Source organism: Xenopus laevis, chromosome 5S, assembly GCF_017654675.1.
Source record: "Xenopus laevis strain J_2021 chromosome 5S, Xenopus_laevis_v10.1, whole genome shotgun sequence".
NCBI classification, from domain to species: Eukaryota; Metazoa; Chordata; class Amphibia; order Anura; family Pipidae; genus Xenopus; species Xenopus laevis.
This window is the reverse complement of record NC_054380.1, coordinates 91,124,553-91,148,435: the sequence shown is the minus strand read 5'-3', so window position 1 is coordinate 91,148,435 and position 23,883 is coordinate 91,124,553. Positions and strand designations below refer to the sequence as shown.

At 38.2% G+C, this 23,883-nt stretch overlaps 1 pseudogene; it reads left to right on the top strand.

The window, feature by feature from the left end:
* The window catches only part of LOC108717445, a 56,865-nt pseudogene extending 34,230 nt beyond the window's left edge, over positions 1 to 22,635 (top strand).
* The last annotated feature ends 1,248 nt before the right edge of the window (positions 22,636 to 23,883 follow it).

Below are 23,883 nucleotides of genomic sequence, written 5' to 3'. Positions count from 1 at the left end.
GCATCCCTTAGTGATTTTACCGTTCCTTCTCTTTTAAAGGGATAGTGATAAGATTTTGAAGAGTTCTACAGTGCAATCTTCAGGACTCAGTTACCTGGGGATAACCCCCCCTTCCTCGAAGTCGAAGGATTTTAGCGCAATTAGTGCAATCGAACGATCGAAGGATTATTCCTTCGATCGAAACGATAAAATCGATTCGAAGGATTTTAATCCAACGATCGAAGGATTAACCTTCGATCAAAAAAAGTTAGCCAAGCCTATGGGGACCTTCCCCATAGGCTAACATTGAGTTCGGTAGCTTTTAGATGGCGAACTAGGGGGTCGAAGTTTTTTCTTAAAGAGACAGTACTTCGACTATCGAATGGTCGAACGATTTTTAGTTCGAATCCTTCGATTCAAAGTCGAAGTCGAAGGTCGTAGTAGCCCATTCGATGGTCGAAGTAGCCCAAAAACACTTCGAAATTCGAAGTTTTTTTACTTCGAATCCTTCACTCGAAGTTAGTGAATCGGCCCCTAAATGAGCTAGATTCCCTTTCACAGCAACTGTTTGTTGTTTATCATTCTTTTTCACTGAAAATAAAGTAATTCATCTGAACTAGTTATCAAGCAACAGTAAATTCACTAGTAAATACACAATTACTCCTTTCATCTTTTACTCATTTTACAATTACTTATCTCTCTTTTTTTTGACGGTTCCTGCTGTTCTTTGAGAACAGTCAGTGGAATGGTGAAGATACCAGTGAGTGGGATAGTGGCAAGCTCTAGTTGCAGCACAGTTTGCAGTTCCATTGCCTATCCATTCAGCTAAAATCCTTGCTTGGTTTTATTCAGGTACTTTTGCAACCCTCATAGGTTAACCACAGCAGCTATACTTCAGGGGTTGATGTGTTACATACACAGAGGTTAATGGACATGCTTCTGACTTGCAAATAAGATACTGCTATGCATATCCGTTCTCAGATCTCATACAGCACACTATAGAGGTAATATAATAAAAGGTGCAAACTTTGCTACAGGTCTATTAACCTGCCAGAAGGTAAAATTTACTATTTAGCCTTAAAAAAATACGGTAAGCTTCTTGTTGACTTCCAGGATTACTACGTGAGCACATTTTGTCATGTATATTACATTACCTGGTTACTCCTTTTATGATTTATGAGTATTGGGACAAATTTTCATATGGACCTTAAACTTGTGCACAATTCATAATTACGATATTCGCAAAGAAATGTGTTCCTTAAAGGGCTATGTTTAATTTTTCAAATGCACATATTTCTTTAGAATCTGCTTTTTTACTGAGTGAGGCTCATGTTTCCGCAATGTTCCAGTGTCTTAAGGCTGTAGAAGAGAATAATCCCAGACTTTTGGCTCACATCGACACATCTGTGGTAAGAAAATCTATGAATAAAACATTTCCTGGATCTATTTACATAATAAGGGTTTAAGAAATGAAAAACAGCTTGTTCACTTAATAGAGATTTATAATATAGCTATGGGCAAAGTACTTCCAATGAAATTTTTGTTGCATGGTTATAACGGCTACAATCAGATAAAGGTACTGCGGAGTGACAGTGATGAGTACCTGGACAAGGGAACATTTTATACCACTTTACTCCATAGCCCCAATACATACAATTTCATTTGTTCTTACATTCTGTGGTAGGGGCACATTTTTACCTGGTTTTCCCCTACACCCTACCATTTGAAAAATTACTCTAAGCTACCCCCCAGGCTGCAATGCATGCTGCCACTTCAACTATACTTTGCATAGCAGGAAGAACCAGTTCTGTTTTTCAGGCTGGGCTGGTGGTAGTGTGATTGAAGAATGGAGTAATGTTTACATTTGTAGTTCAGATTATAGGACTATCAGCTCAGCTCAGACCAGCTTTCTCTACCCAGCCATGTCAAAGTATCAGAAGCTATAAATTATGGAAGGAAAGTTATTTATAATCATTTGTGTATCAGTCAGTCTTGTTAGACGTAGCCATGTCATTTACAAGAATAATATTTATTTCTGTTTATTTTTTATTAACTTTTTTAATTTCTCTATTGCATGTTTTATTACTGCTAGTATGTAATAAATGGAATAATGCAAATGGTTCATAGGATAGCCTTTTTAAACATATTTTCTGATGTATGTCCCATTTTCTTGCAGTCCTATAGACTTTGCAGTGATCTTTATAAGTAAGTACTAAATAAAATTGTGCTGCTGATCATTGAGTACATATTTTTTCTCCCCACAGCTTGCTGGAAAGAGAGAACTCAACATATCAGAAACAAGTCTGATCTTATCAACCCTGTCAGAATCTTCCAGTATCCCATACATTGATAACACTCCACATTCTCTGTACAGCTTATATAGCAGTCTTCAAATGTCTAGCTCTGGTAAGATTTTACTTTACTTGACTTACTTTAGTTTGTTAAAAGCAGTTAAATACATATTAAAGGGATAATTATATGCTTCTTAACAACAGTGGGTGTGGTGACACACTACTAGTTTTTTGGAGTTTTTAGAGTGTTTAATCCCTTGATGATGCTCCAGAAGACCCATTATTTGCCTGGTATCTGCTGGGATATTGCTAATATGGTGTTCACTCCACTGCCTGTTTGAGCCGGTAGCGGTGGCTGTAGTTTATGGTGTAATTTCCTGGTTTGCTGGTGCAGTAGTAGGTTGGATGTCACAACTGGTACTTGCTGGTAGATTTCATAGTGAGCAGGTGTCCAATCTGGTGCAAGTGTTAGGTGGCCATTGCTTTTATTATCTTGTTTTTAAACTAGCTTTTCCTTCTGTGCTGCTTTTCCGTTGATGGCAGGGAGCCTCCTGTCTGTGGAGATAGCTTTAGTTGCAGGTTGGAGTAGAAGGTCTTTAGTTTGGGAGCGTTGAAGAGTCAGGAGGCACTTTCAAGGAGCCATGGTGTGAGGTTGTGTTAGTGTTGTTATACATCTTGGATGTCAAGCATGTGGCTTCCAGTTAGTGAACAACTCCCTACAACCCTGGCATTCTGGAATTAGTTGTTTGGTTGCATCTGGATGGCAATGTTGATATCAGTACACATTAAAGTTATTGGAGAAGGAAGAAATAGAGGGAATTGCAGTAATGACTGCAGTAATGACTGCCTTAGTGGATGCTAAGGAGAGAGGAACTCACATTTCAAAAAAATAAATAAATAAACCTTCAGTTTGAAAAAGGCTTTAAGAAAAGGCAAAAAATGTAACTTCTCTAAATTAGCATTTATATGCATGAGAGTAAATGTCTCATCTAAGTTGAGGCTTTCTCTGAAGACCGGAGCTGGAACAGCGTTATTTTAATAAACCATTGGGGTGCTGATGCATTGCATACAAATTCTTATTAAAGTAATAATTACATTTCATAACTAATGGCAGCATTGTAGGAACAGCAGCCTCAGACAAGGGTGTATATATTCCCTGCAAGTGTGCTTTTATTGTGCCACACTTGATTAGGTTGTGTAGAATGGCATAATAAGTGCACACACTTGCAAGGATTGCATACCTGCGCTGAGCCTACTGCAGTTTATTTATGAAGCATGCAATGCACAAGAGCACGCAATATGGAAATTAAGTAAATGTAGGCATTTGCATATAACGTGTTTAATATCTGACACTCATGAATAGCATCAGTGATGGAATTTATACTTTATTGTCATTATAATTTATTTTTAAAGAGCCAACATATTCCACAGCATTATACTATAAATGGGGTGGGGGTGGCCTGCCAGTGAGGGCGTAATACATTTTAGTAAACTACTGTATGTGCTCAGGTTGTGCTGTTAGTATAGGAAAATAAATCAATGGCAAGCATTACTTTAAAAAAACAACAGGGTATGAGTAGACCATACTAAAGGCTAAATAGCAGTCCGAAGGGATACTGTAATCAAAAGTTAAAAGTGTTTTGATTTCCCTGAATATATCGTAGGTGAGGTTTGAAAAAAAAAACTCAAACCAAAAAACTATTTTTGGTTTTAGAGATTTTACTTAAAAATTTAGCATAAACAAGGCACATGTTCGGATCAATTTTTACATCTGGGACTGCTTGCTTTTACAGTATATTTACAGTATAGTCAGGGCTGGAACTAGGGGTAGACACAAGAGGAAAGGGCCCAGGACCCAATGCTTGAGGGGCGCCAGGCACTTACCTTATATGCAGCCTACCCCATGTCCAGCAATTGTTACCATATTGAAAATGTGTGCGCTCTGTGAGGTCGACGTGCTTTGCGGAGGACCCGGATGCGCACAATTACGCACGCGCGTCCTCGGTTACGCACGATTACGCACGCGCGTCCTAGGTTACGCACGGCGTGTCCTCGGATACGCACGATTACGCACGTGCGCCCTCGGATGCGCACGATTACGCATACGCGTCCTCGGTTACGCACGCGCGTCCTCGGTTACGCACGCGCGGCCTTGGATACGCACGATTACGCACGCGCGTTCTCTGTTGCACGCCCTTGCGCACTGTTGCGCCGGGGACCGAAGTTGCCAACGGCCAGCTGGGTTGTCTGGGGCAACTGACAGACGTGGCCCGGCACTGAGTATAGTGAATGGATAGCAGAGAAACGCATAGCTGTGCAAAATGCAGCTAAAAACATTAAACTTTGGTAAAATATATGCATATACAAAATCTGTATAATAAGACTCAGTCCTGTGAAAAGTATGTGTGTGTGTGTGTGTATATATATACATATATATATATATATATATATATATATATATATATATATACTTTTTATATATCTATATGTATGTTTATATATTTGTTTTCCTGCAGATTTCCGGATTGACTAGCAGAACAACCTTTACAAAGCTCTATCTGAAAATGATTCCATCATTGTCTCTGTTGATCCATCTGATAATTCATCCCCACATGAGGCATTTTCACCTTTTGAAATGAGCATCAGTTCCCTTACCAGCCAAAGTGAGGCAGATGATGGCCCTGAGTACCTAGCCATTGGTAACATGAGCCGACGTGCATCCAGTCAGAGTAGTGAAAGCTCAAACATTTTCTCTTGCAACCCCCAAAAAACTGATTCTCTAAACTCCACTCCAACAGCTCCCCACAACTCACTCATACTTAGTGTTCCTCGACGCTCCAGCTTCTCTGAGATTCAGTTTGGGAATGGTCCCTGGCCAAAAGCCATATGCATTCATATTCTGACACCAATGTAACCATAGGAAAGACCCAAGGTAAGAACAAACATTTACGAATAATTTAAAACAATTGTCAAACAGCCCAAAATGATCTTTGGTCTGCCCTCTTCTGCACTTAAATAGGAAACAACTGACTCCTTTAGGGAGCATTTTATTGTTGGTAAATTCCATTTGTCAGGTGTTAACCATTCAGGTGACAGCAGGACTGGTTTGAGGCAATGCTTTGCCAGCTGAAATATGTCCTATTTACCCTCAGCCTAAATTGTCTGGCTTTGATCCCATTATGCAGCGTTTTTTTTTGTCCATGTATGTTATCTGTAACATTTTCTCTCGCTTTAACCCCTTAATATCTGACATTAGGAAATGACCGGAATATCAGCATTATAATGGAAGACCCTGCAGCAGGTCTGGCATCTAATCTCTTATGCCAACCCATGGCAGAAGCACTGGTGGTGTTGCAATTATGCATTCCACAATCACATTAATTTTGTAGCCAAAGAAATCTTTATAGAAATGGATATTTTTTGTCATTGAATAGTGATGCAGCATGATATATGCATTCTGTTCATTTCAGCTACTGAGCAAGGTGCTTATTTTCAGCCTCTCTAGTACACAATTTAACACCAGTGCTTCTTCCATTAATTTGTAATGCAATGTACACAGGTGGTGCTGGTTCTTTAAGCTGGACCTCTCCTTCTGTCATCACCCAAACCATCTAGGATGTCCTTTTTCCCTTTCAGTCGTGAAAGGGAACATTGTAGGCTGCTAGATGCATGCCTGTTTATGGGACAGTTTCTTTCCCCTGGACCCATTCTCCTTTTTGATGAAAACTGCACCGGCCTGTTGAAAAACTCTCTAAGCGCTATACCAGCAGTTGCTTACCTTGAGTATTCCCACATTACCTATGAAAATCTTCACTATAGATGCCTGGGATGGCATGAGAGTTTTTTTTACACATGCCAGTGCCGTTTTCTCCAAATAGTAGCAATGGCTCATGGAAAAACCTTTGCAATTTATTTCACTGTGGGGTGACTAACATTTTGGCAGCCCCAGTAAAATTACATGTTCTGTAACATTTTTGGATTTGGCTAAATACTGATCTTAATGCAAACTTTTAGAAATGTATTAATATTTAATACTCTCTTTTTAAAAACTTCTTCATTATCCTTCAAATTCTACAAACTCCCCTTCTGTTACATGATTTAAGTGGTACTAAGGAATACAGGGTGTTTCTCTGCCAACTAAAATATACTGTCTTTTTTTAGTGGTAATAAGCTTTCATCCTTAACCCTCGCTGGTCAGTGGTATCTGTTTTATACATTTGTTAGAGCATATTGGGGTAAGATATGCAGGGACTTGATTCTAAGGGCACTAACACATGGGGGCAATTCCTGTATGATTTTTTCTGGATTGCCTCCCCATTCACATCTATGGTAATTGCCTGGACCGGTATGGTGTATGTGCACGCCAGCCATGGTAAATCTTGAGTATTTTATTAATTTGTAATGTGAGCACGCCATGCGTTTTTAGGCGATTACTATACAGTAAATGCAATTCAGAGCATTTATTGACTTGCATCATTTCTAGCTCTGAATCTCCCTTTGTGCAATTGTCCTAAACTTTGAATGGCAAATAGAACTTTTTTCTTCAAATCATCTCTATACACTTACAAAAAGTTATAACATTTTCTTATGATATATTCAGTTTTATTACATTTGACCAAACATATTAAAGATTATATTTTTCCCAAAATAAGCCAAAAAGTGAACTGCTACCACCTTTGTACATTGTCTTACTCATGCCTCCTTTATATATTGCATGTGCATATTGTACGTGGACGAATGTTCCTTCCTCTCTGTAACATCTTGTGGGTTGTCCTCTTGTGAAAGTCAAAAATCATGTTTGTGTACATAGTAAATGAATGTATTCCTGTTTGCCTTGCTATTGGAATTTAAGTTATGTTGTGGAAATATTGTGGAGCTTTCAGTATAACTGACTCACTCAAATCTTTCTAAATATGGTGATATTCTAGTATGAGTTTTTGTGAAAGTACAATAGGGAATTACGAAAGAGGGAGATTAGTTATGTTTAGCTGCCTATGAATAAACATAAAAGAAGGGGTGCGCTCCCATTGTGTAAAATTGTATATCACACTTACAATTTAACAGATAATTATTGTTCATCTACAAAGTCTTTTAAATCTGTTCCCAACACGTTTCATTGTGTCCCGACTTTCTCAAGGGTGCTGCCTATGAACAGGTTTATTATTTAATAGACCTGCAGTTTTTAGGTCTGTTGCTACTCTAGCCCACAACGTCTCCCCTTCCCATTGCCAACAGGCGTCTTTGCCTATTACGAATAGGGTGTACCCTTCTGCTCTGACATTGGATTTGGGTAAATGTGTCCAGTGGCAGGCTGGGGAGACTAACACTTTTTGCTATATAGGCACTCTCATCTAAAGCTGCTGCCCTAGGCATGGACACTGGGGTGCATGTAGAGTGACTATAGACCTGACTGTAGTTGAAAGATTTCTATAGAAAAATTAGCTAAGTTTAGCTGGCTACAAGTAAGTGCAGCTCTGTGTGAAATAATCCTTAATCCACATTTCCACAGTAATTTGATTTTAGCTTTGAATGCCACCATCCTGTCAAATATGTTGCTTAAAGGTATAAGTGTTGATAGCTCGAATCAGTCTGACAGCTATATTATTTCTCAACAGAGTCCCTTTCTGGATTATGGAATAATCCCATCCTGCTAGGCAAAACCAAAGCAATAGATTCCCCTTACATAGAACATGGTATGTATTCATTTGAAATGTAGAAAAAGTAATACAAAAGATGTTCTGAAACTGGATTAGGTGACAGATTCTTCTTTATTACTGTAAGTTTTAGTAACTAAAAGATAAAGCCATCCTGTATTTTAAATTGCCCTTTCAATAGCAGGAGTGATCAAGTGGACTGTTGACTCCTACTGGTTGTACTGCAACTAGCCCAATAAAACACTACAATACATTTTTAATTAAGCACATTTCATATTCAATTGATCCTTTATTGTAATATGATAATCTGGTTGTCCATTTTGAGAACAAAATTCTATATACATATAATGCCCCTCCCCCTTTTAAAATAGAGCATGTACAGCCATCTTTATTCTTCTTCATAGTACAGGCAGCAGCTTGTTTTTCTTGTTTTAATTGATCAGGCCTAGACTGTACAATGAGGGATTTCAGAGAACATGCTAAGGCATATAATATTTCTGGTAGGCACCTCCTTTAGAATATAATTTAGAATACTCTGGTTAAATTAGGTGGGTGGTGGGATTGGGTCTTGTATGATCAATAAGATAGCTGAAATACAGGCCCAGACAATCTGTGGGTTGTAGCAAATTCCAGAGGGGCTGCTGTAAGATGCCATAGAAAGTGGCTATTAAGTGGGTTGGTGGGGGCTGTTTGGTGATGGCATCCAAGATGGCAACGGCGTCCAAAATGGCGACTCCCTGCCTCTCCATGTGGATCCTGCTGGTCGCAAGGCTCTATGACGCCAGTGTCTTCCCGCCTGTCGCAAGGCTCTATGACGCCAGTGTCTTCCCGCCAGTGTCTTCCCGCCTCTCGCGTTTAGGCGCCGGCGACCATTGCGCCGGCGCCTAAATGCCAGCGTCAGAACATGCACCGGCATCTTAACGCCAGCGTCATGATGCCATTGCGCTCAAATTTTGGCGCCAATCCTGGCCTATATAAAGCCTTCTGGATATTGCAGACATTGCCCAAGTATAGGTTTAACTTTGTGTATTCCTGGGTGTGTTATTACTGATTGATTCCTGTGTCTTGTCTTGCCTTACCCTTCTGATACCACGAACTTTGGTTTAATTACCTGCCTCCTCCTTGGTCCGCACTCAAACTGTGCCTTCGGGCCCTTACATTAATAAAGGTTATGTTTAGAGTAATATAGTGAGTGCCAAACTAAAACAGTGCATCTTTCCCTTCACTTGATTCATTATATTTATGCACCCTTGTGGTTAGTGACTGGGATTTTATTCCATTTAAAGTACACACTGCCTTGAATTTTATGTTGTTTGTGTAGTTGTCATTTTATTAAAGCAATAGTTCACTGTAAAATAAGTTTTAGGATGATGTAGACAGCAATAATATGAAATTAGTCTTCATTTTTAAATTTTTTGTTGTTTTTTTTCTGCAGTTCAAAAGCTTAATTAACCTAGCAACCAAGCCTGGTTGCTAGGTTATAGTGAATTTATAGTGGAATATAAACACTAGAGGTCAATTCTAAGGCTAATTTAACGACAGCCTTCCCATTTATTTGTAGAGAGCTAACATATTTTACTAACATATTTCTGCAGCGCTGTAGAAGGGTGTATACATCAAAACATACAGATTCCATATAAATAAAAGGGAGATCTCCCAATTATCATAAAAATGACCAGGTCGATTGGAGGAGAGATATGAAGGGATTCAAGGATTTAAAAGGATCTAAATAAGGAATTTTTATTTTTTCCTACTGTATTTCTTTTTGTAGACAGTGTTTCGTACTTGAATGCTACAGAAGGTGTTTTTCGGAGGCCATCCAAGGGGCAGTCATTAATCAGTTATCTCTCAGAACAAGACTTTGGGAGCTGTGCTGATTTGGAGAAGGTAAAGGTGCACCAAAAGATTTGCATTCTGTGCCCTTCGATGAAGCCATAACGAAAATGACATTTGGGAAATGTGCATCCTCAAATTGTCAAATACGATATGTGCATTAACACAGACTTATAAAAAAAGTACAAACTGCGTAACAAATTATGTCAAGGAGGCAAATTTACTTTACAAATATGGGATCTATTATCTGGAAGCCCCTTATCCAGAAAGTTGTAGTATTGCATTGGCATAGTCCTATTTAAACATATTTTACTGATTAGCTTTCTCTGTAGAAATTAAACTGTACATTGTATTTGATGCTAATTGAGCTAGCATAAATTGTTGAAATCCCAAACATTCCCTTTAATAGATCCTATAGATTTGGAATTCTCTATTGTGAGATCGGAAACTGATTTTTAGGATTGTCATTTGCTGAAGCCATACGATGTGTATTATTTCCTAATCCTCTCTTACCAGGAGAATGCTCACTTCAGCATCTCTGAGTCTTTGATCGCAGCTATTGAACTTATGAAGTGCAACATGATGAGTCGGCAGCTGCAGGAAGAAGAAGACAGTGACCGTGAGATTAGGGAGCTAAAGTGGAAAATACGTCTGCGGCGACAGCAAATCAGAAGCTGCCGAACTCAACGTACTTATCCTTACCCTGATGGAGGGTCCAGCAGTAAGAGAAATATTACTCAATGAATTTGCTAATATGTCATTATGCATAAATTGCCAGATTTCCTTTATATATTTGGCTTTGAGTAGACTTCTAAGCAGTTTTAAATGATCTCAGTGGAGCCAACTTTTGGCTGTGAAACACTAATATGCAAATCTATGATATTTTATTATTAATTTATTGCTTTGGCTCTTTGTCTTGCAGGCCAAGAAATGACAGAGAGTGGGTCGCAGATAAGTTCCCATGAGTCCATTCCAGTATCAGAGTCTGGCTCTGCAGATGAAGTGGATCAGTATGAAATCAAAGGTATGCTACTTATTTAAAGAAACTGTAACATCAAAAAGTGAAAGTGTTTTTAATGAATGAATGAATAATGTAGTGTTTCTCTACACTAATAAAACTGGTGTGTTTGCTACAGAAACTCTTCTATCGTTTATATAAAAAAGCTGCTATGTAGCTATTGGGGCAGCCATTCAAGCACAGGACACATTGTAGATAACAGATAAACACCGAAGAATTCCAATGTATACTACAGAGTGTATCTGTTATCTGCTGTTTATCCTGTGCCTTTTCTCCTTTTTCAGCTTTGAATGGCTGCCCCACAGCTACCCAGCAGATTTTTTATATAAGCTAAAGGTATAGTTTCTGAAGCAAACACAGAACTTTTACCAGTACTCTAAAACACTCTTTTTTGGTGTTACTGTTCCTTTAACAAGGGGTTCTGTAAAAACGTACTGACATTGGTTTTAAAAGGAATTTGTTCTGCATGAAGTCAATAATTAGTGATTATGTTGAAACTGTAGATCTGAAAACACTAAACTTCCTTTAGCATTTGGAAGAAAAGGAGAGGAATGATTTGGTCTTACTTACGATTTCACTTGATGATTGTACTTATTATATGCATGGATTGCTTAAGCATAATTTTCACAAGTTCTCCTATTCTACACATTACATTCTATTTTAAGATCAGGCAAACACAGGCTCATTTCACAAGGCTTTTCCCAACATAAATCCATAGAAATACAGTTCATCTGCTCTGCATTTCACCATCACACATTCACATTTTCCCCTCTCTGTGGTTTTTGACATACAGAGTGGCTCCTGCACTCCGGAATACTCAGACTTCTCTCTAAGCCACCAGGGATACTCAATAACCGGTTTCCGGCAGCAGCACACCTCCCTCCAGTATACAGAGGTGTCCACGGGCATCTCACCCTCCTCCCGCACAAGGAAGTCTCCAATACAAGGAGGGATCCAGGGACACTGAGGTGCAGTCCCATACCTCTTTTATTTGATGCTCATCTGCAGCCTAATCAAACAGCTACCTCTAGCTGGGAAATGGCAACATACTTAATGGAGTATGGAATGGAGGGCCATTTGACATTTTGTACATACAGCTACTAAAAAATCCCTACCCTTTAAATAAAACAGGGATTGTTTGTGCATATATTGCAATATATTTAAGCTGGTCAACTTCGTCCAAGTCGTCCCATATCTGGCCAGTCCTACACTCAACTTGCATCTGATTCATTAGGAATTACGATATATTGCTTCAGTATACAATTTACACAGGGACTTAGTTTTACCTGTAAGTTACTTGCTGCTTTCAAGGTTAAAACTCCCAAACATGGTTGCCCTTTTATTGGCCACCACTGGGATCACCTGACTATACTGTATATATATTTGTTGTGACAAAATTAATGGCAGCCAAACCATTTTTTAAATTAAATATTTCATCACAGATTAGAAACCATCTCTTGATATCAGCTAAACAAAATAAGCTAAAATTAAATTTTTTAAATATTTATATTATTTGTGTTATCACCAAGCAGGACAAGACTATGTAAAAGAAGGTGAAACGTTTAGTTCTGTAAGACCTGTACTATTCTGTCTGAAATGTAATTACAATGTTAGAACTAAAGGTTATGCTCCCTTTTTAGCAACATTTGAGAAAGCTAATTATTCTCTGTAATTTTCTCTGTCTTTATATTCAGCTTCTGAGATCAAACGAAGTTTAAACAACCAGCACCTACAGTGTACTAAATCTATGTATTATTGCTATTATTCTGCTCTTGTATATCTTTTATTGTTGTTTACTTTCTGAGCAGCATGTTAAGTGTGAAATGTCACATGAAGCATTTAAATTGGTACACTTGTCTTGTTTGTTTATAAACCACATCCAAGGCCATGCTAGGTCACTAACAAACACTGGTTTCCTATATCAGGGCAAGGTTTTCAGTTAATAAAATAACAAAAATGTTTGCCCACTAGAAGAGTAAAAACCAGTAAAAGCATAATACAAAGTAGTTTTTTTTGCTGGCAAAAAAACCTCTGCCTGTGGCAAAAACTTTGGAAATGTTCTGCCATCGATTAAAACACTTAGGGGTGTAATTATTAAAATTGCAGTCAAACATCACCAGTGATGCTGCCCATAGTGAGCTACAAGGTAGGAAACAAAAGCAAAAGATCGGATTAGTTGCTAAGGGCAACATCACCAGTGATGTTTGTCTCCAATGTTAATAAATACATCCATAAGAGTTTCCTACCTTTCAGCAGAGTATATCTATATCTATCTGTAAGCCTGTATTTTCTCCTTTTTACTGTAATTGTACTTTCATAATGAATCATACTTAGAGTTTTAAGCATGTCACCTCAATGTCAGTAGCTGGCAGCTTGTGTATTTGCTGCTATTGCACTACACTACAATATGTGATAGGAAGCTTAGTTTCAAGCTCCACTTGAAAAGGATTGATGTAAATAATATATAATCTCTGTAAACGCTGCTAAATGTCAACACTATATAAACTCTGCTGAATGTTGACACTATATAAAGAATAATAATCATCATTATTCACCTGCAGGTCGTACTCCTTTCTTTGTTCCAACTCTGCTGAGTCTGTGGCCATGGGTCTCCTAAAGCAGTTTGAAGGAATGCAGCTACCAGCAGCATCAGAGCTGGAGTGGCTGGTCCCAGAGCACGATGCACCACAGAAGGTAAATAACCCACTAAAAACTGAGAGTACATTTTGTAAGAATTAAATCTCTGTAATTAAAAGGGCCAAGGTCCTTCCCAACATGAGAGCAAGCTTGGATACCCAAAACTTGTACTGGCATGTTCTGTGCTGTCTATTTTTAAGTACAGATCCTCTTACAGGATAACTAAAGATTATCAAAGAAGTAGGGGAGAAATGCTGCACATTGTGTTATGGGGTTATGTACCAGTGAAGGCAGTTGCAGCCCTTTAGCAGAACATATGTGCCTCCATGTCCCCAGTACCTCCTCATCTACTTTGCTACTGATTTATAGCACATGCTCTGTGCTAAGTATATATGGAATATAAAAATCATAATACATAATAATTTGCAACAAGCCCTAAGCTCATCTTCTCAACAGCTGCCCAGAGCACACTGAGCATGTGCAGTGTAATTGACACTTCCAACAAAATCCAAGATGGTGAAGCCCTGTGCACAACTTTAAAGGCTTGGATCATTACTGTTATAAAGATTCTGGAACATTAGCCTGCTCTAGTAATTTCAGTATATAAAATACAGCATTACTACCTATATTTGTTTTAAGGATTTAGTTCTCCTTTAAATTTCTAAGATATGAGACATTTTCCTCAGATACTGGTATCCGAAGGGATGTGTTAATAACCTAATATTGAAATATGTTCTTGTATGCAAAAATGTGACACTGGGTTGCAAATTGTCCAATTATGGGATCCCTTATCTGTATGTATTTGATGATAGCTGAGATGCGTGAATCCATATTGGTGGCTTGCAGCACCTATTCTACTACTTAAAGGGGTTGTTCACCTTTAAGATAACTTTTAATATGATGTAGAAAGTGATATTCTGAGACAATTTGCAATTAGTTTTCATGTTTTATTATTCAAGGTTTTTTAGTTATTTAGCTTTTTATTCAGCAGCTCTTCACTTTGCATTTTAAGCAATCTGGTAGCTAGGGTTCAAATTACCCTTGCAACCAGGCATTGATTTGAATATGAATTAATTCAATTTCTAAACTGTACTTTTCTTTCACTGCTTTTAGCTACTACCAATTCCAGATTCTGTACCCATTTCTCCAGATGATGGGGAACACGCAGATATTTACAAACTTCGAATACGGGTTCGCGGAAATTTTGAATGGGCACCACCAAGACCACAAATCATCTTTAATATCCACACTGCTCCCACGTATGTCCCACTGGTGCGTCAGTAGGGGATCAGACTTGCATTTTTCACAGCAATATTGATTCTGATTTTATCTTTCAGAAAGAAGGTGGCAGTCACAAAGCAGAACTACAGATGTGCTGGCTGCGGAATTAGGATAGAATCTGGTAAACCACTATTCAGTGCTTATACAGGTATGGGATCCATTATCCAGAAAAAACAATTATCCAGAAGGTTCATAATTATGAAAGGCTGTCTCCCATAGACTCCATTATAATCAAATAATCCAAATCTTTAAAAATGATTTCCTTTTTCTCTGTAATAATAAAACAGTACATTGTACTTGATTAAAGATTAGATATAATTAATCCTTATTGATAGCAAAACCAGCCTCTTGGGTTTAATTAATGTTTACAAGATTTTTCTAGTAGACTTAAGGTATGAAGATCCAAAGTATTAAAAGATCCATTATCTGGAAAATCACAGGTCCCCAGCATTCTTGATAACAGGCCCCATACCTGTATTTATTATTTGGCTTGACAGCATCTAACAGCAGTGTTGTAATACTAAGTGAAATTAGTGTTCAATGTGCATGATCCTACTTTTTGTTAAGTCTACGGTAATATAAATGTATGCAGAGTTTTCTGGGCAAAGGAATTGTATTTTTAGGTTGCAAATCTATATGCCCATATTACTTCATACATATACATACATACATACATACACATATGGAGGACACTCTCATACATCTTAGGCCATGACAATACTGTTGCAATTGGTAAAATTGACTTACCGTATATACCCGAGTATAAGCCGAGTTTTTCAGCATCCAAAATGTGCTGAAAAAGTCTACCTCGGCTTATACTCGGGTCAGCGGTACCCGACCTGAGTAGCTGAGATTGCAGTCACTTTTAATCATTCCTATACCAACAGTACACTTGGGGAGAGACTGCAATATCCCACAATGCCCTCTGTTGGTTATATTAAAGAATAACAGTGCACCCTCTGTTGGTTATATGAAAGAATAACAGTGACTGCAATATCACACAGCGCCATCTGTTGGTTGTATGAAAGAATAACAGTGCACCCTCTGTTGGTTATATGAAAGATTAACAGTGACTGCAATATCACACAGCGCCATCTGTTGGTTGTATGAAAGAATAACAGTGTGCCCTCTGTTGGTTATATTAAAGAATAACAGTGACTGCAATATCACACAGCACCCTCTGTTGGTTATATGAAAGAATAACAGTGCGCCCTCTGTTGGTTATATGAAAGAATAACAGTGACTGCAATATCACACAGCACCCTCTGTTGGTTATATGAAAGAATAACAGTGACTGCAATATCACACAGCGCCATCTGTTGGTTATATGGAAGAATAACAGTGACTGCAATATCACACAGTGCCCTCTGTTGGTTATATGAAAGATTAACAGTGACTGCAATATCACACAGCGCCCTCTGTTGGTTATATGAAAGAATAACAGTGACTGCAATATCACACAGCGCCCTCTGTTGGTTATATGAAAGATTAACAGTGATGGCAATATCAAACAGCACCCTCTGCACATGGTAGTGGGACAGTGGGACAATGCACACAGTAATCCGTTTGGCAATTCTCTGTCACCATCAACTTTGCAAAGAAGTCCGGTTGATCGCTGGGGGGGTTGCTTTAGCTGCTGGGAGACAGGGCTGTAGTTGTGTCTAGGCTTATACTAGAGTCAATAAGTTTTCCCAGTTTTCGTAGGTAAAATTAGGTACCTCGGCTTATACTCGGGTCGGCTTATACTCGAGTATATACGGTAGCCAGTTTTTAATTCAATAAGCCTGAAAATATAACCTACAAAAATATGTTTTGTACACTTTGTACTTGTTGTAGTGACAGTACTGAACATGCTGATGCACCATTTTTTGACATGTTGATTTTTTTAAATTATTCTTTCACTGAAGAAGAAGATTTGCGATTTGTTGCCAATAAAGTATGTACAAAATAGACACTGAGGCATACTAACACTCAGCAAAATTAGCTCAGTGCAGCAACTAAACATAACAACCAAATAGATATTTGCTTTTATTATTCTATCTGCAGAAAATGAACCAATTGGTTGGTCTGGATTACTGCACAAAGCAATGTTACTAAATTAGCTCCAGTCTCTTATTAATATAAAGGCCCCCATCCCCCATGTCAAAGAACAGGGAAGGAGCCTAGATTTGTTCTATTTCTTTATTTATCTCTCGTCCAGAATTAGAAGGGTTACACAATCATTTTTTGTAGACACAGGTGTCTGTATGACCTAGATGTCCACTTTTTACTTTCTTTTAAAAGATTATATTAAAAGACTGCGATATTGTGAATACTTGGGAAAGTACTTTTGCCAGTGCTGCCATGAGAATGCACAATCCGTCATCCCTGGGCGAATAATTCGGAAATGGGACTTCAGCAAGTATTATGTCAGTAATTTTTCAAAGGACCTACTTTCAAAGATTTGGAGTGATCCTCTCTTCAACTTGCAGGACATCAACAGCTCTTTGTACCGGAAAGTAAAGGCACTGGAGCAAGTGCGGGTAAGGACATTCAGATGTTCTTCCTTCGTGAACAAAATATTTATGTCTTTACCGTTTTAAAATTATATTAAGCAAATTATATTCAAGGGTAGCCCTGACAATGGGGTATATTTATCAAAGAGTGAAATTAGAGATCGCCACAGTCCTCTAGAGTGAAATTCCGTCACTCTCCATTCATTTCTTTGGAATTTTGAAGTGCATATTTGTCAAGGGGCAAACTTTCACTTTCACCCATTGATAAATACTCTTTTAGAAATCCCAAATAAATGAAGAGTGGCGAAATCTCACTCTAGCATACTGCGGCGATCTCTAACTTCACTCTTTGATAAATTTGCCCCAATGTCTGTACAGAAAGTCACCTGCAAGCTGAAAGAAAGTTAAGTAGAGCTGCAGGGTAACTAACCTATCATTGCTCATAGCTACAGCAATACTCATAGCAATCTGATTGTTCTGGTTGAACTTCATTAAATGTGTGAGAAAACTGGTACATATAGATATAGCAATAACTACTGAAGTCTACTTAACCAAAGTGTACATTGGTTAAGTCTGAAGAGCTCTAATTTGTTACATATACTGAATTACAGAAATCCCTTTCCTGGTCTTCTTTTAGGAAAGCCCAAATTCACTGAAACATAGATAAGTGGCCATACCGTATCTACCTGGTTGGGGTCAGGGTACTGTACAGGTCAGTTTGTGTATGGGCATCTTAGGGTAAGCTAAGAGATAAAGAGGCCACACACAGGCCAATTAAAAGTGGCCTTCTCAGCCCCTCCAGAGCAAATCAGCAGTTTACTGGTCTATGTAAGGGACCTGTGGGGGCCTGTCTGACTGATGGGATAGCACATTATCAGATCATCCCAAGAGTGACCAAAATGGGCAAAGATCAGCTTGTTTGCTGAATATTTCAGTGTATAACCAGCTATACTTAGGGGAAATTAATTCTGCATTAATATAAATACTGTACAGAATAATTTACAGAAAACTAACAGCATACACATACCACATTCAAAGAGCTATGAAAAATATGTTTCTGTTTGCTTCTGTCACAGGCATATCTGTACTGGAGAAATTCCCTTTCCTAAAATCACAACTTGAGGTTTCATTTACAAAGAGTGTAAGCCAGGTGTGGGCAAACTGTGATCTTCCCGATGTTCCAATGTTGTAGTTAAAAATCTCAAGGAACCCTGGCCACCTTTGTTATAAGATGTTGCACACATCTATTTTTACCATTTGTACCAGTTTTTATTAACATTCCAATATTGTGCAGTGCTTATAAAATTGCTTTTTTATTTATAATTAAACATCAATAAAAAGGAAAAATAAATAATGGTGTAACATTCATCATCAATTCTAGAGGTGAATGGAGTTTTGCTGATTTTGCCAAGTGACTGTATATGTTTTTTTTTCAGTTGTTCAGAGTCCAGTTGGTGAACTTAAAGAACATGTTCAAAACATGCAGGCTGGCGAAAGGGTGAGCTTTTATGTTCTTGTTGGCTAGAGTGATAATGGATGCTTAGAGGTGGTCTATACATTACTCTCACCTTGATGCTTTATTGCTGCTTGTGGTTATATGTGTTTTACTTAGTACAGATGCAGCCACTTTGGTTTGTCTGTTTGACACAGAATAACTAAACACAGATATCCCATTTATCTCATTTAACACAGAAAACTGTGTCACAACATCCCATCTAATTAAAGCATTCACCATTGTGAACAATGGTGCTTTGGTATGCTAATGAAAAGGTTAAATGCATTAAATGAGTTAAGATAACTTTAGATAACACAGTTTCTTCAATTAACTCTGAGTCATGACGCATTTAACTCACAAATCCATGTGGCTTCATCTGTAGTTTTCATTCTTGTTTATCAACCCATAATCACATTTGTTACATATGTTTGAATAATTTTGTCTTACAGAATCCTGGAGTTGTATGACATTCTACCTGGACACCTGACTGAGGACCATCATCTGTTCTCCTTAAGTGATCTCACCTCTATAAAGAAAGGGGCGTTGGTCCCACGGTTAAGGGATTTAGTGAAGTCTGGAACCCTACATATAGATAAATGCATGGTAACAGTTTGTTTTCTTCATAATTGCATATTAAATGAGCAGAAATGTTCAACTTTTCTGTATTCATTGTTGTACAGCAGGTTGTAGTGATGTGCAGGCCAGCCCTATACCCCTGTGGATTGGGCGGGTTCGGGCCAACCTCACTGCTCCTCTTGCGCCTCTGCTTTCCCCGCCCACAACCTTAGACTGCCGGCTTCCTGTAATATAGACTCGCCCCTTCCCCGCCCCTTTTGTGACACCATCGGTGGGAAAGGAATATAAATCAAATTGGGAAGTTGGGTGCAGGTCAAGCGGTTGCGGTTCTGGGTCGGGTGCAGGTCGAGAAAAACTCAACCTACACATCACTACTGTGAATGAATGATGTAGCAAAAACAAATATGTTCTCAATTTTTTTATTTACTTTGTATTTATCTTATTTAGTGTAAAAATATAGAAATTTAAAAACAGTGAAGGCATTTTTCATAGAAACAGAAATTAAACATGACCTCATGTTACACAAAGTATTCAAAGGCAAAAATATGAATTAGTTCTGTTACCTAGAATAAGGCTGTATAGATCATACAACAAAATTTTACATCATGGGAAATAATTTTGCTGAACTCCAAAGGAAAGCCAGGCTAGAACATATTATCCTTCCTTGTCATCACCTGTATAAACATATTGGCATTACTCTAGATAATATGATCTAATGGTTTTACTTTCTGCATTGTTGCTTCTTTTTCAGCTCTGCCAAGCTAAGGGCTTTATCTGTGAATTCTGTCAGAATGAAGACGATGTGATCTTTCCATTTGAACTGCACAAATGCCGGAGATGTGAAGGTAGGGTGCGCTGAAGATGGGTTGCTTTTCATCCTCTGAAGCCAAACCTTTACTAATAACTAAACCGAGGCACAATATCGCTAAAGGTTTGGGATTAAGTCGTTATAATCACCTGATTAACATTTGCAATTAACATATTATGGCAGCAAGCTAATCAGTGCAAGCACTAATAATTTGACTCAGGTTGAATAAAGGTGTATATTTAAATGTTTAAAGGACCTTGTCAATTCCATGGAAGAAAATTGAATTGCAGGGAAGTAGATTTAGCAGCAACAAGTGAATCATGAAATCGATGGTTTTCAAGCAAATGCCCATGCATGTCATGGAGATATAGATGCAGCTATGCATATTAAATATTTATATTAGGGATGCACCGAATCCAGGATTCGGTTTGGGATGTGGCCAGGATTACACTTTTTCCGCGGGATGCGGATTGCAAATTAGGGGTGGGAAGAAAATCACATGACTTTTCGTCGAAAAACAAGGAAGTAAAAAAAATGTCCCCGCTTTTTCCTTTCCCACCCCTAATTTGTTCGGTATTTGGCTGAATCTTTCACGAAGGATTCGGCCGCATCCCTAATTTATATATAATGTAGTTAGTCTCTGTGTCTGAACCATTTTTTTTTTTACATCCACAGACTGTAAGGCTTGCTATCACAAATACTGCTTTCGATCTGAAGAGTGTCCCAAGTGTGCACGTTTAAGAGCAAGAAGAGACCTTCTAGCCAGGCAAAGCCTGGAGTCATACAACTCTGATCAGGAGGAATTTATCATCACTGAACTCTTAAGTAGCTTGAAAAGTGCAAGTGTAGAATCTGGTGGAACTGCAGCTAACTTATTTCTGCATCTTCCTAAATAACATTCTCACAACAGTGTTGAGTTGAAGTCCCCCTTCTCATTGTTTATTATATTTATTATTATTAATTTTTTATAACCTCTATTTTTGGTTAATCATTGGATTTCTGGTTGGCAGAAATGAACAGCAATAACTCCTTTGTGATCACTACATACATTTTTGTACAATATTGGAATATGCTCTTCATTTTACAGCTGTGCAGTGTTACATCTCATTCTTTAATACGCTTTAGCAAGCTTATTAATTGGTCTCATTCAAGGCATCTCTGACTATAATTCTTCATAATATACTAAATGCATACTGTTCTACATGCTACTATTCTTTCCTGCATGTCTGTCTGTACTCATAACAACAATTCACAAGCAATGTTCTCATGGGAAAAACCCACAGGGAATTAAGAACCAGAGTCTGCCACAATCAAATACATTAAAAGGTGAAATCAACATAAAAGGACAAAACAGAACTTTTTGATTAGTTATGTCATTTCAATTTGTGGCACATTTAGTGTTTGGTTCTCTGAGACTCAGGGTGATGCGGCCAGGCTGTGACTATAACATGCATATTCAATTTCATTTTGAATCGTTGTAGTTGTGTGCCATGCAAAAGTGATTTTCTTTGACTATAATGCGATGATGAAATTTACTCCAAGTCCTTTTTTATTTTTTCCAGAAACACTGCATCTGCCATAAGCTGGTTGTACATCATTTTCAAGCTAATTGCCTAAAAATAATGCAGTGTTAATAAAAATTTTTTCTGTCTGTGTTAATAACCTGCTGCCAAAAAGGACTTTCACCAGTCCTATTCCAATATGCTTGTTCAAGCCATATCAGAGAAATCTGCAGAAGTTTGTATATGTCACTGTGCAATAACAAGTTGGATCCATTTCTGGCATGCATCCTCCTCTCTGTAATGACATTCCTTACATCTGCACTAGATATAGAGTCAAGAAACTTTATATTCACCTTTCTTGAGTATGATCTCCTGTCTTGTCTGGAGTTTGTAATAATGCTGGTATATTATAGTACCAAGCAGTTGCTCAGAGTTGGTTGTTTTTTTTTTTTGCACTAAGGGTATTTTGAGCTTAATGTTAGGCCTGTGTCCAGAAAACTGTCCCTGGCTAACACTGAGATGTTTCTCTGTAAGTTCAATGGATGCAAATAAGCTTTGCCAACAGTAGAATAAATGCTGCCATGATACTTTATTTTGGAATACATTGTAGCTGGGAATATGCAGCATATGAACCCCAATCTTCCTTCAGTTACACATAGATTAATGGTATCTAAGATAACTTTGACTAAGTAGCACAAGGCTTTTGTGTGAGGACCAGCTCTTTTATTGCACTAATGTACTAAATGATTGTATATCTTTACAGAAACCATCCATTAGAACAACATATCTGGATAGCCTTACAGCAGCACCCATTAATCTGTTACAGTATAGCTGGCCTATAAAACCTATTCTATGGAGCGGTGGGTGCAGTGACATTGGGCCATTTTTGGGCCACTGCAGTTTGGTGTGTAAATTGGTTTAAATTTGCTGCAGTGCCAAAACAGAATGCCAGACAATGGCACTTTAACCCTCCTGCACTGAAAGTGTTAAATGGCTTACTTATTAACAGTATGCATTTTGTGTATATGTATCATGTTATTTATGTTAATACACTTTTTAATCTGCATATCTGATGACGAGTTTATCTGGGTTTAGCTCACTGGAAAGTGTTCAGACATATCATTCAGCTAGTGAGAAGTGTTTCTCCATCTTGTGCCCATTTCTTCCTGCATTAGCATATGTTGGCATGAAAGGGAGAGTTGCAAGCAAAGGAGGAGCTTAATTAAGGAACAGGGGTATGAGCATTTCCTGTTCTACTACCCACAGATATAGTAGCCATCTCTACAACCTATATCCATGCTCCATGTCCTGTTTTTACTTTCATTCAAGACTTTAAACCTCATTATCAGTGTCTCCTGGAATCTAGGTAACAGAAAAGTAATTTTTTTAGGCCTTGTCAGCAGGGAACCAACACTATTACCAATTCTAGGTCAGTAATAACCATTAGATGAGATACAGAAGGCCATATATTGCTGTACTTAGTTTTTTGAGGATTGCCAAACCATTTCATCCAGCATCAAGGATATGACTGGACCATTATAGTATATACATTAACCTTTTCGTTCTTTGATCACTCCAATGCTTTTTTCGTGAAAACTGAGGCGCTTAACAATCATCTGACTAACTTGAACAATCTGGTGTAAATCGAGCAGGAAGAATGGGCCAGAATCCTTACCAGTCAGCAAAGTTTGTAAATACTGTACCTACCTCATAAGACTTACATAGTTACATAGTTAAATTGGGTTGAAAAAAGACAAAGTCCATCAAGTTCAACCCCTCCAAATGAAAACCCAGCATCCATACACACACCCCTACCTACTTTTAATTAAAATTCTATATACCCATACCTATACTAACTATAGAGTTTAGTATCACAATAGCCTTTGATATTATGTCTGTCCAAAAAATCATCCAAGCCATTCTTAAAGGCATTAACTGAATGAGCCATCACAACATCACCCGGCAGTGCATTCCACAACCTCACTGTCCTGACTGTGAAGAACCCCCTACGTTGCTTCAAATGAAAGTTCTTTTCTTCTAGTCTAAAGGGGTGGCCTCTGGTACGGTGATCCTCTTTATGGGTTAAAAGGTCCCCTGCCATTTGTCTATAATGTCCTCTAATGTACTTGTAAAGTGTAATCATGTCCCCTTTTTTCCAGAGAAAACAACCCCAACCTTGACAGTCTACCCTCATAATTTAAGTCTTTCATCCCTCTAACCAATTTAGTTGCACGTCTCTGCACTCTCTCCAGCTCATTTATATCCCTCTTAAGGACTGGAGTCCAAAACTGAACTGCATACTCCAGATGAGGCC